At 45.0% G+C, this 13721-nt stretch overlaps 1 protein-coding gene across 3 annotated transcripts in view; it reads left to right on the forward strand.

Annotated features, from left to right (window-relative positions):
- The window catches only part of SLC24A3 (solute carrier family 24 member 3), a gene marked incomplete at its 5' end in the record, with an annotated part of 170946 nt that overhangs the window by 36323 nt on the left and 120902 nt on the right, over positions 1 to 13721 (forward strand). The window lies entirely within an intron of this gene.

Genomic DNA, 13721 nt, shown 5'->3' on the forward strand with positions numbered 1-13721 from the left:
ATCTTTGCTGCAGGGAATTGCTGAAGTCCTTCTTATGCATAAAACCTAAAGTTCTGTTGCTGTTTTTCATACAATGATCATGAGTCATGTTTGTTTTGCCTGAACTTTATATTCTGCCTCTCTTTGACGAGGAGTTCTCCAACTCAGACTCCCAGAAAAATGAATGGGACTTGAGAAGAGCACTCGATTGTCCCCCTAAAAAATGCCTTCTTTTTCCTCAACTCTCCAATAGAAATGAAAGAGAAATTTACATTTTGATGTGAACCACATAATCCACACCACCCAAGCCCCTATACAATATGAAACACAGCTATCCTTTGAAATTCATTCTTTTCCAAATTTTGCAAACATACCACACTTATATTAGTGAAAATAATGTTCAAAAACCATCCAAAAATATGACGATAAAAATGTCCAAAAATATTAGGAGAAGTTGCTTGCAAAAATGTGTATATTAGAAGAAAAGCACATGAAAATTCATGCCCATTTTTATTTCAAAAAATTCTAAGCTGAAGTGGAAATGAGGACAACTGAAATTTAGATTGTAAAATTAAGAGTGAGAAGGTGAAATAGAAAGAGAGAGGTGGCCAGGATCTGAATGGTTTGAGTGCTTCTTTGAAAGAAATTATTTTGGTAGACCTATTTTATGCCATCACAATGAGTGCTTTGTTGGCTTGTCTTTTTTCAGAGATCCCAGATGTCACTGACAAATCATTGCATTTTATTGTTTTTGCTGTTTCCTCCCAGACCTGATTTGTGTTGCTTACTGCCACCACTGAATGCAGTTGAAGGACTAGCCAGTCTGGTGTGGATTTTCAGTTGTGCTCTGTATTAAGGCAAGGCAGGATTCCAGCTGCGTGCCAGGGCTCAGGTTGTGCTCTGCAGCCCCCAAACTCCTCTATGTTGCTTTGGCAGGAAACAAACTGAGCCTCAGTCCTCCTAATTTTGAGCCCACACTGAAAGATGTTGCTTTGCTATAATGAAACCACATTATTTGCTATGCAGAGTGAAATGAAAATTAATACAGAATTGAAATCCTCCGCCCTTCCCCCCAGAGCAGGAACTGATATTGAGGGGCAATTAAGATAGAGTTGCCATAAGTCCAGTTTTTCCTGGACACGTCTGGGATTCCAAGGGTGAAATCGCCATCTTGGGGGCGGGGGGGGGGGATCACCTAAATATCCTGGGGTTTCTGTTTGTGAAGCCCATGTGGTCCACCATTTTGGTGGTGGTGGCCTGAGGGCTGGTCAGGGCAGCAGTGGTGCTCCCAGGTGGTGAAGCAGGAGGTGGCAGCGGGGGGCACTCATCTCCTGCCGGAGGTGGCAGGGTGGCAATGGAGGTGGTAGGGTGGCAGTGCTTCAGTTTGTGGCACCCCAGCCGTGCTGCCCATGTGGTCCCGCCACTGCCCCCTCAGCAAGGGAGGGTGTGCAAGAACAAAAGTGAGGGCCAAGGCAGAGGCCAGTGCAGCCAGCAGCCTGAGAGCACGCTCCGCTCCTCTCCTCTCCTCTCCTCTCCTCTCCTCTCCTCTCCTCTCCTCTCCTCTCTGCCTGCTCGCTCGCTTCCTCCTTGGCCCTGGCAGAGCAGCTGTGTGTGCCCAGGGCAGCATAGGCCAAGTGCTCGAGAGGAGCACAGAGTGGAAGCAGAGCCCCCTGTCACTGCCCAGCCCTCACCTTGGTTGATGGGGTCAGCACCGCTGTTTCTGGTGGCACTTAACTTGCTGCTCTTGCAGAAGGTGGGAAGCTGGCGGAGGCAGTGAGAGCACATGTGTGCTCTGTTTCTCCTCAGGGAAGATTGTGAGGCAGTCTACTCCATGCATCCAGTCTGATTTGTGGCATGTAGCCAACAGCTATGTTTGCTGGGAAGCAGGTCTCGTTGGAGTCAGCGTATTCCCAAGGAAACCTGTATAAGACTGCAGCCTCCCCTCCCCACCCCCGCCTCAAAGGTTCTTTAAGAGCTACAAGCCAAGCAGAAGTTCAGCAGATCAGTTGCACTGCATTTGTGAATGGATGTGGTTGGCACGTGTGTTTGAGAGAGGGGGCGGGTTGTTCTGTCTCTTACCACTGGTATGCTGCAGCTAACACTTTACCCCTAAGAAAAAGATTTTCACCCCATGCTAGAAGGTGCAGCTGGCCATGATGTTTCTTGAATCCAAGGTTGACAGTCTTCCATTAAGATGTCTGTGCCTTTTTCAGTGGTTATAAGATCGATGGGAAGGTGCATAATGCAGTCCTGTCGCAGGGAGGGTTAACTATCTTGGAATATAGGTTTGGGTGGGAAACACTTTTTGGAAAATGTCCTCATGGCAAAATCTCTCTGTGTATGGAAGGAGGCGGCGGGCACCAGGATCCTGACCAAGCCTGATGTCTCCTTCCCCAAGCTGGGCAAGCGTGTCCTGGGCATGGGAAACAAGGCACTGCCAGCATCCCGGAGCCTGAAACAGGAGGGCTCTTGAACCCTGGCAGAGCCCGGCTGGGGAATGAGGCACGAGGCTCTGCCAGGACCTGGAGCCCTGCTGCCTCCTTCCCTGAGCATGTGCAGAGTGCCTCCCCCTTTCCCCACTTGGCTGTTCCTCTTCCAACCATTTATAGGCAGTGAGCACCCACACCTTATTTTCGGGGGGGGGGAGCACTGGCTAAGAGGAATGTGATCATGGGGTGGGAGCTTTAGAGTTAAGTTATGGAACACAGCATCAGTGCAGAGTCACAAAGGATAAATGGGATAATCATAAGTGTATGTTCATGGCATTACTAGGAGGAATATGGTTAAAGGATGATAGTGGATATTCTTTTTTATAAATGCTATGTCCGCTTGAAAAAGCTGCAGAACTAAGGCCTTGAAATCTAAGGGAGCTGAGATATTGGAAGAAATTTCTGGAGATGGAGTTAACGTTGAGTTGCCTCAGATGATGATGATGATGATGATGATTTTATGTTGAAAGTTAAGAACATTGTAGAAGTTAGCAAATATGTCCTCTTTTTTGCTTTTCAAAATACGACAACCCTAAATTAAGAGAAGCTATTCAAGGAGCAATTAACAAGCTAATAGTCAGTAAATCCCCAGCCGAGCTCAACAGGAAACAATAAAAGAGGATGAACCTGCAGGCCGGGAGCATTTGATGAATGTTGAAGGGACCTTGAATGGATGGGACTAATGAGTAAACAGAACCGAAGGATCTTGGTCAAGGGCAAGGGCATTACTAGATTAAGTGCTGTGTGGAACCTCTTTCTTAATTCTGCCTCTCACTAATTGTGGAAAGGGAGTGAGAAAGGATACTGGTCTGGAAACAAAACATGATGGGAAAAGAAGAAACCTTTACTATGCAGTTATTAAAGGCGTCCAAGTGTCAGCCTTCTCGCCATCATATTGTGTGAGGTCTTCTAAAACACTCTTTAAGGCTCCTCCTCTGTATTTTAAGATAATGAATGATCACAAAACTAGTGTAGAAAACCATGAGATTGATTGAAAGCTGAAATAGCCATACAGTCTTCTGACTGTGAATCAGGAACAGATCTTCTTCCTTTTCTTTAACCCCAAAATAATGTGTGTAAATATTTGCTGAATTATTTAAGTGAAAGCATAGTTTTGCCAACAATAATCCCCCCATAAGGCAGTGGGAGTTTTGTTTGTAAACTCATCCCTATAATTAACATTTACAGTCTCTCTCTTGCTGTTTTCTTTGTAGAGGCAGGGTTATCTTTTTCAAAAGAGTGACTGTTCTGATGATGTATTCTTCCTTTAAAAAGCTCAACTTTAAATTAATGTTTCATTTTATGCAGTGGTGTAGCATAGGGGGCCTGGGGGGGCCGTGGTCCCAGGCGCATTTTTTTTGAGGGGGTGCAACCAGTTGCTTCCATGACAGGCTCCCTCATCAGAGCCTGGCTCCAGCGCATGAGGGAGCTGCAAAGACAGCTTCCTCGCATGGCCAGACGCCACCAGCTGCAGCTCCAACCATGGATCAAGCCTGACCCGGGGCAGGGAGAGGAGAGTGGGTGGCAGCGTTGCTGCCCGCTCTCCTGGGCTGAGGCGCGTGAGGAAGCTGCCCTTGCGCCCGGCCACAACACCTCCACCCCTGGTCCAGCAATGCAATTTCTTTTTCAGCTAGAATCTGTGGCACACTGACTGTGTAAAGTGGAGCCCTAATGTCTTTCTGAGGGAGTTGATTGATGAAAATTGCTTGACCTACAACATGTAACTGATTTTCCATGCTTGCGATTAAGAAAGTCAGGGAGTAGCGACCCTGTTTAGATTGTGTTGTCTGTTAGTTTGGTGGAATCTGTGCTGCTCTGGGGGTTCCATGGAATGACTGACCCAGCTGGGCACTGACATATTCAGGGCAGAATATGCCATCACACAGATACCCCACCAAACATCCTTTAGGAACTATCAATGCTTCCCGAGACTGAAAAGAGAGGAAACGCAACAGTGGAGGCTCACTCACAAAATGGTAGCAGAAATGTCAGATCAACCCCTTCTGTCTGTCAAAACAGACCCCAGTCCAACCCAGGACTGGGATCTGGAAATCTGACCAGGGTGAAGTATACATCAAAATGCATGTATTAATGAAAATAGCATACACAAATGCATTATGGAAAATTGCATACAAGAAAGTATATTGCTGGTATCCGTTTGTCTCAAGAGACAATGGGTTGTGTCTCTGGGGGTGATGTCAAACCTCTGAGAATCATAGAATCATAGAGTTGGAAGAGACCACAAGGGCCATCGAGTCCAACCCCCTGCCAAGCAGGAAGCACCTGATGTGCTGCAGAGACCAGTAACTTATAACTGGAGCCTTCCATGTTGTTTTTGCCACGTTAGCAGCACTGATGTGACCTCTCCAGAGCAAAACCCAGGGCGGTGTGTATGGGGGTCCTGGACTACCCAGACAACAGGACCCCCTTCAGCCTCACTGATCTGGTCCAAAGGAAAGTAGAGCAATATATTTGGCACCAGCTTGTTTGCAGTAGTTGCTGGAAGGAGGCATATAAGACACTATCCAACCGTCTTAGGGACTCCACCTCAGATTTGTGTAGTGGATAAAAAGGTAAAGGGACCCCTGACCATTAGGTCCAGTCATGACCGACTCTGGGGTTGCGGCGCTCATCTCACTTTATTGGCCGAGGGAGCCAGCATTTGTCCAGACAGCTTCCAGGTCATGTGGCCAGCACTAATTGCACCTTGCTAGGTTGGCAGGAGCAGGGACTGAGCCACGGGAGCTCACCCCGTCGCAGGGATTCGAACCACTGACCTTCTGATCGGCAAGTCCTAGGTTCTGTGGTTTAACCCACAGCGCCACCTGTGTCCCTGCGTCACCTGTAGTGGATATGCATGTATATATTTGGAGGAATTTGCACTAAGATGCTGATGAATTTTCATGAAGACTTAAGGGAAAAAATCACAAACTGATGTGAAAACAGAATTTAAGAATGGAAAAATGAGAAACCAAGATTAATCAAAACTGACAGAATTGCCCATACCTAATGGTGTTTAATCTTCATGAGAACAATGGGGTTATGCTGTATTTATGCCATGTTTACACTTCCAGTACAACATGCCCTCTTTTGAAGGGCCTGCGCTCTACCTGAGAAGCCCACAAGGTTCTACAGCAGCAGCACTAAAGAGGAGGAAGAAAGTGACGGCCAGGGCCACTTCCTGGGCTAGTTATAAGGGAAGGCAAGTGAGGGCTGGCTGAGGGCAGACTGGGTTTGGCAGGGCAAAGCAGTTAATGTCACTTCTGAGGTCTCCATGGGTGTCATGATTTCCACAGATAATGTCATTTGATATTGGACAGGCCATAAGGATCCATGTTGGGAATGTGGTGACATTATGTGCTAACAAATGCCACAGTTATTTCTTTGATGTAGGGTCAACAAAGCCACATGGGCAAAGTGGAAATGTGCCAACTTCCCTCTTCCCAAAACAAAAACTGGGCAAAACTTTTGTAACTGGTGAAAATGGATGAGTAGTTTCAGCACAGTCCCAGGTTTCCAATTCAAAGGGCTGTGAAATCTCTTTAGAGGAAAATGGAGACTTTTTGCTGGAATAATTAAGCCCATGCCACATCTGTCCTCCAGTTTTATTGAAGACATTGGATTTTGACACTGTTTGATTTATAAATGGCAAAAAGCTAGAGTGGGACTTCTGTGTGATCCTTCCCTATGTGATTTGTTGCAGATTGCTGGAAATGATTTTGCTTTTTGCCAGTTCTTCTTCTCCGCAGCAGCTGCAGCCTTGCTTAAGTGGAACTGCAGCACTGATCTGAAAACAGCAGGTTCATCCAACTTCCTCACCTGTAATTATGTTCAGCTTAAATCACTTGTCAGTTTTCATGTATGTTTGGAGCCACGATCAGCTTCACCTGAAAGTAGGCCAGCTGTGAATAGAGCATATTGGGGTTCATCTTGGATCCCACATCCTGAATTGCTCTCAGACAGTTATGAGAGTCCTGTGTAAGGAGCAGCGGGAGGGTTACTCTTTGTGCCACAAGCACAGCAAGACTAGAGATGATGATGAACATATAATGCAGTAGAAATATTAGACAGAGAATTCCCACACAGTTCTAAGGGTGAAGATAGATGTAGCAGCCACAACAGGATTCAGTGGCTTGAATCCAGCCTTGACATACCAAAATATGACTGCTGCCTTTGCCCCAATTCAGCCACAAGTATGATGCCAACCTACAGATTCCACACACATCCTCTCAAAAGCTCACTCTAGGACAGAGAACTTGCCATTGTTTGGGGAGGTTTTGAGAGTGTTACAGAAATGCCTCTACCACACTTGGTATTTGTTACATCTGTCTTAACCCCTATAATTCTTAACAAAGGCAAATTATTCTTACGGCACTTAGGGTCAAACTAGATGTGACACTAGGCATGATGCGAGATCTCTGTTTCCTATGTTTAGGATTATCCTTTATTTACTTTTTCTTTTGTGGAAGATTATCAGCCAAACCTAACAAATGTATATTCTTGCTAGTTAGCATGCTGAAAGGCATATACTCAGACCCAGGGCTGTTTTCTGGGGGTACTCAAGGGTACACAGCACCCGCACCTTTCCCCCCAAGTGTGGCTTTTACTGTAGCAACTTCATGGTGAGTACCAGCACCTTTGTTTCTAAAAATGAAAACCCCACTCAGACCATAGAAATACAATTGGTAGAGAGGACTCTGTGTGATGTCATTTCCCCTCCTCTCCTGGAGTGGGAGGAGCATATAGTGCTTCCTTTTCCTTTGACCAGTGTTGAATGCAGACATGCCTACACTTGCTGCAGCTTCAGGCACATGCCTGAAAGTGGTTATACTATGATGTAAGCCTGCGTAGTTTTTACTTCTACTGTTGCTGTGAACCAAAGCATGATTGTCAAGTAAGTAAATTTCATTTTTAAACTTACTTTACAAGTTGTTGCCTGATTCTTTGTTAAGCAAGGGAAGAAGGGGAAAGCCAGCTTGCTCAAAAGGAGGCTCTGCAGCCTAATTCCTATGCTTTCAATTTTTGCTGCCAAGGATGGGATTTTAAAACTCTGTTTAACACATGTACATGGGCACCTGGAAGGATAAATTACAATTCATATATCCTCTACCACCCATTGGGACGCGGGTGGCGCTGTGGGTTAAACCACAGAGCCCAGGACTTGCCGATCAGAAGGTTGGAGGTTCGAATCCCCGCGACGGGGTGAGCTCCCGTTGCTTGGTCCCAGCTCCTGCCAACCTAGCAGTTCGAAAGCACCTCAAAGTGCAAGTAGATAAATAGGAACTGCTCTGGCGGGAAGGTAAACAGCGTTTTCGTGCGCTGCTCTGTTTTGCCAGACATGCTGGCCACATGACCTGGAAGCTGTACGCTGGCTCCCTCAGCCAATAAAGGGAGATGAGCGCCGCAACCCCAGAGTCAGCCACGACTGGACCTAATGGTCAGGGGTCCCTTTATCTTTTACCCCCACCCATTAAAACCTATCCCACACTTCATCAAATGGCCCCAGAGTGGATTGCAAAAACACGACAAATTTCTCTCCCTGTATATATGAATGATAAGAAACCCACAAAACAAACCAATAACAAAGTTACAGAGCAAGTGCAGAACAACATAGCCCAACAACATTTGTGTCCGGATTTTCACTTTTGGAAATATGGCAGCCATAGCTAACAGTAGCCACAGATGAGAGTTCAAATCAGATTTAGGACTGTGGCATGGAGTGGGAAGTCGGATTAAACCTTTCCCCTCATGCCATTTCCACACTGGATATCAATTCCCTGGGTTGCTATTTGCCCCTGAAGCTGCAGCCATTTGGTATCAAGGCAGCAAGTGCATGTGTCGCAGACGAGGGGAAGGTCTACGGCAGAAGGTTGGAAGGTGGAGCTGCTGTACTTGCTGGAAGACCAAAGGAGAAAGTCAGACCCTTGTTGTTCTGCTCCCTAATGTCAACAGTAGCCTCTTTCCCATCATCTGTCCCGAAATCTGCCATCAACCCCCAGGATCTGCTGTCCTCGGCTGACTTTGTAAACAAGTTGCAGGACCACTGGCAAAGATAGAGGAATTGGTTGCACAACATCGCTAAAAATTCTGGATGTCCTTCTGCTAGGGAATCTTTGGTGTGTTAGAACCACAAAAAAGCACTTTTTAGCTGGAGCGAGGAATTGTGCAGATCCTTCAACAAGTAACTGAGTGACGAAATTACAGCAGCAGGATTGGTGTGACGATGGCTGCCAGCCTTAAGTAGTCTGATAATGGTGTCTGAAATACGGATGCTAGCTTGTCGGGAATGGTGAAGCTGGGCTTCCTGCGCCGAGGCTCCCTCTTCTCCCTGAGTCAGGCATGTGCACAGCACACACATTATGCTCATTCGCTGTAATGTCACGAAGATTATCCTCGGGCAGGCAGGAACTTGGCAACACAAAGCTTTCAGTCTGAGTTATTCTCTGTTAGATATTCTTAAGCTGAGGCACGGCAAAGGAGGGATGGCATTGCTAACTGTTGCTGCTTCTGTTCCTGTTCCTCTGCTTCTGAAATAAATCTACATACAAATATTTATTTTAAATTGTTACAGAATCATAGAATTGTGGAGTTGGAAGGGACCCTGAGGGTCATCTGGTCCAACCCCCTGCAATGCAGGAATCTCAGCTAAAGCATTCATGACAGGTGCCCATCACCTTTCCATAAAATTGTGCTTGAGCCATCTAGTACACAACAATTTAAATTAAATTAAATGAAGAAAGATTTTAAAACTAGCAACAGCTAAACAATGTACCTCAATATTTCTGTTTCAAGTGATGGGGGGAAAATGTTTAATGGTGTATGCAGCTATATAATGAGGCTTGTGCTTCATTCTTAACTTCTTGTGCTCATTTTGTCTGATTTGTAAAAACCAGTCATCATCGTCGTCATCATCATCATCATCATCATCATCATCATTATTAAGCACTGGAATAAGCAAATCAGTTATCTTCCATATCTTTAAATAGTGATCAACAAGACAAATTCCTCCTTTTAAAACCTCATTTTGAATGTGCCTTCTTAGTAATCAAAAACATGTATAAAAAGGAAAGAAAAAACAAACAAATTTCTCTGAGCAATGGGTAGGGCTGCATCATGTGAAATCACTCAGTTTTTCTATAAATGCATTTTGTTCCTATCTTCCTTTCTTGTCAGCTTTGCCATGTTCCCCCCTCCATTTCCCAGGTCCTCCCAAGCCATTCATCAATAAATGGAGGGTTATTGTTCCGTCCTCCCCACATCTGTAATTTATAACCATTCATGTAGCATTGATTAGATGAACTATCATTTCATAGAATCATAGAATCATAGAGTTGGAAGAGACCACAAGGGCCATCGAGTCCAACCCCCTGCCAAGCAGGAAACACCATCAGAGCACTCCTGACATATGGTTGTCAAGCCTCTGCTTAAAGACCTCCAAAGAAGGAGACTCCACCACACTCCTTGGCAGCAAATTCCACTGTCGAACAGCTCTTACTGTCAGGAAGTTCTTCCTAATGTTTAGGTGGAATCTTCTTTCTTGTAGTTTGGAACCATTGCTCTGTGTCCGCTTCTCTGGAGCAGCAGAAAACAACCTTTCTCCCTCCTCTATGTGACATCCTTTTATATATTTGAACATGGCTATCATATCACCCCTTAACCTCCTCTTCTCCAGGCTAAACATGCCCAGCTCCCTTAGCCGTTCCTCATAAGGCATCGTTTCCAGGCCTTTGACCATTTTGGTTGCCCTCCTCTGGACACGTTCCAGTTTGTCAGTGTCCTTCTTGAACTGTGGTGCTCAGAACTGGACACAGTACTCCAGGTGAGGTCTGACCAGAGCAGAATACAGTGGCACTATTACTTCCCTTGATCTAGATGCTATACTCCTATTGATGCAGCCCAGAATTGCATTGGCTTTTTTAGCTGCCGCGTCACACTGTTGGCTCATGTCAAGTTTGTGGTCAACCAAGACTCCTAGATCCTTTTCACATGTACTGTTCTCAAGCCAGGTGTCACCCATCTTGTATTTGTGCCTCTCATTTTTTTTGCCCAAGTGCAATACTTTACATTTCTCCCTGTTAAAATTCATCTTGTTTCTTTTGGCCCAGTTCTCTAATCTGTCAAGGTCGTTTTGAAGTGTGATCCTGTCCTCTGGGGTGTTAGCCACCCCTCCCAGTTTGGTGTCATCTGCAAATTTGATCAGGATGCCCTTGAGTCCATCATCCAAGTCGTTGATAAAGATGTTGAATAAGACCGGGCCCAAGACAGAACCCTGTGGCACCCCACTAGTTACTCTTCTCCAGGATGAAGAGGAACCATTGATGAGCACCCTTTGGGTTCGGTCAGTCAGCCAGTTACAAATCCACTGAGTGGTAGCATTGTCAAGACCGCATTTTACCAGCTTCTTTACAAAAATATCATGGGGCATCTTGTCAAATGCCTTGCTGAAATCAAGGTAGGCTACATCCACTGCGTTCCCTTCATCTACCAAGGTTGTAATTCTGTCAAAAAACGAGATCAGGTTAGTCTGACATGACTTATTTTTCAGAAATCCATGCTGACTATTGGTGATCACAGCATTCCTTTCTAGGTGCTCACAGACTGTTTGCTTAATGATCTGCTCCAGAATCTTCCCTGGTATTGATGTCAGACTGACTGGGCGGTAATTATTTGGGTCCTCTCTTTTCCCCTTTTTGAAAATAGGGACAACATTTGCCCTCCTCCAGTCTGCCGGGACTTCGCCTGTTCTCCAGGAATTCTCAAAGATGACTGCCAGTGGTTCTGAGATCACATCTGCCAGTTCTTTTAATACTCTTGGATGCAGTTCATCTGGCCCTGGAGACTTGAATACATCTAAACTAGCCAAGTATTCTTGTACTATCTCCTTAGTTATTCTGGGCTGTGTTTCCTCTGCTGAATCTTTTGCTCCAAATTCTTCAGGTCGGGCATTGTTTTCTTTATCAGAGAAGACTGAGGCAAAGAAGGCATTGAGTTCAGCCCTTTCTGTGTCCCCTGTTTGCATTTCACCATCTTCTCCTCTGAGTGACCCCACTGTTTCTCTGTTCTTCCTTTTGCTACGAACATACCCATAAAAGCATTTTTTGTTGCTTTTAACCTCTCTAGGAAGCCTGAGTTCATTCTGTGCGTTAGCTTTTCTGACTTTGTGTCTACACGTGCTGGCTATTTGTTTGAATTCCTCTTTGGTGGTTCCCCCCTTTTCCATTTTTTGTACACATCCTTTTTTAATCTTAACTCAGTTAAAAGTTCTTTAGATAGCCACCCTGGCTTCTTTAGGCACCTTCCATGTTTCCTTCTCATTGGTATTGCCTGAAGTTGTGCTTTTACCATCTCCCTCTTAACAAACTCCCAGCCATCATGAACTCCCTTTCCTTTTAGTATTACTGTCCATGGGATCTCACCCAGCACTTCCCTAAGTTTTATCAAGTCGGCTTTCTTAAAGTCAAGAAATTGAGTCCTAGTATGCTTGGCTGCTCCTTTCCGCTGTATAGTAAACTTCAGAAGAGCATGATCACTCGCGCCTAATGATCCTTCCACTTCTACCCCACTAACCAGGTCATCAACATTGGTTAGGACCAGATCTAAAATGGCTGTTCCTCTTGTTGCTTCTCCCACTTTCTGGACAATGAAGTTGTCTGCAAGGCCAGTGAGGAATCTGTTTGACCTTATGCTCTTGGCTGAGTTTGACATCCAACAAATATCCGGGTAATTGAAGTCCCCCATTACTACTATCTCCCTTCCTTTTGCATGCTTGGCCATCTGTTCCAGGAAGGCATCATCTATGTCCTCCGTTTGGCTTGGGGATCTATAGTAAACTCCCACAATGAGGTCACTGTTATTCTTCTCTCCCTTAATTTTGACCCAAATGCTCTCACTTTGGCTTTGAGGTTCTAAATCTTGGATCTCTTCACAGGTATACAAATCCCTGACATATAACGCCACTCCTCCTCCTTTCTTGTCTGGTCTGTTTCTCTGAAATAGATTGTATCCCTCCATTATTACATTCCAATCGTGGGACTTATCCCACCAGGTTTCAGTGATGCCTATTATGTCATATTTAGTTTGCTGTACCAAGAGCTCAAGCTCATCTTGTTTATTTCCCATGCTTTGTGCATTAGTGTACAGACATTGAAGTCCATTAATCATTCCCCCGTGTCTCTTATTTAAGGATTTTTTCCTCCCACCACTAGGTCTGCGTGCTGTTTGCTCCATTTGGTCTATGACATTTGGATGATCATCTTCATCAATTGATAGACTCCTACCTTCAGGAGCACTGTCTCCCTCCCCCACATTAGTCAGTTTAAAGCCCTCCTGATGAGGTTTCTGAGATTTTTGGCAAAAACATTCCTCCCAACCGTTGTGAGGTGCAGCCCATCGCTTGCCAGAAGTCCATCTTCAAGAAACTGCAGTCCATGATCTAAGAATCCAAACCGTTCCTGTTTACACCATTTCCATGTCTTCTGGGAGAACTAAAGATTTAACATAGCAAAACAACATCACTATTGCGGCTGAAGGTAGCCAGTAATCTTGTTGATTTTGCTTGTACAGTGGTGCCCCGCAAGACGAATGCCTTGCAAGACGAAAAACTCGCTAGACGAAAGAGTTTTCCGTTTTTTGAGGTGCTTCGCAAGACGAATTTCCCTATGGGCTTGCTTCGCAAGACAAAACGTCTTGCGAGTTCTTGCGAGTTTGTTTCCTTTTTCTTAAAGCTGCTAAGCCGTTAATAGCCGCTAAGCCGTTAATAGCCGCTAAGCCGCTAATAGCCGTGCTTCGCAAGACGAAAAAACCGCAAGACGAAGAGACTCGCGGAACGGATTAATTTCGTCTTGCGAGGCACCACTGTATTATCTACTCAGAAGTTTTTAATATTAGGGACAGGACTAGAGTCTATTTTGTTTGTGAGTCTTGAGATGCTACTTCCCCAACACTGATCATTTACTGATGCATAAATATACTGTTTACATGGCACTGAGGTTAAGCCCAGATGCCTTAACTTTCATTTTTTTGGTACTTTTTTCTGTATGAATGAATTCTAATATGTTTTTGTTAGGGTTATTTTTAAGCTGTGCATACATGTACCCAGATGGGATAGAACTATTTTTGGATAACAAAGGAAAGCATTTGGAAATAAAAGCTGGACAAATTCAAACTGCAAGCAAGAAACACGCTTTTAGCAGTGAGTGAGGTTAATTGATGGCAAGATGTGCCAAAGAAAGCAGAGGAGTCTTTGTCCCTGGA

The sequence above is a fragment of the Podarcis erhardii genome, assembly GCF_964252035.2.
Source record: "Podarcis erhardii genome assembly, chromosome: 8".
Lineage (NCBI taxonomy): Eukaryota > Metazoa > Chordata > Lepidosauria > Squamata > Lacertidae > Podarcis > Podarcis erhardii.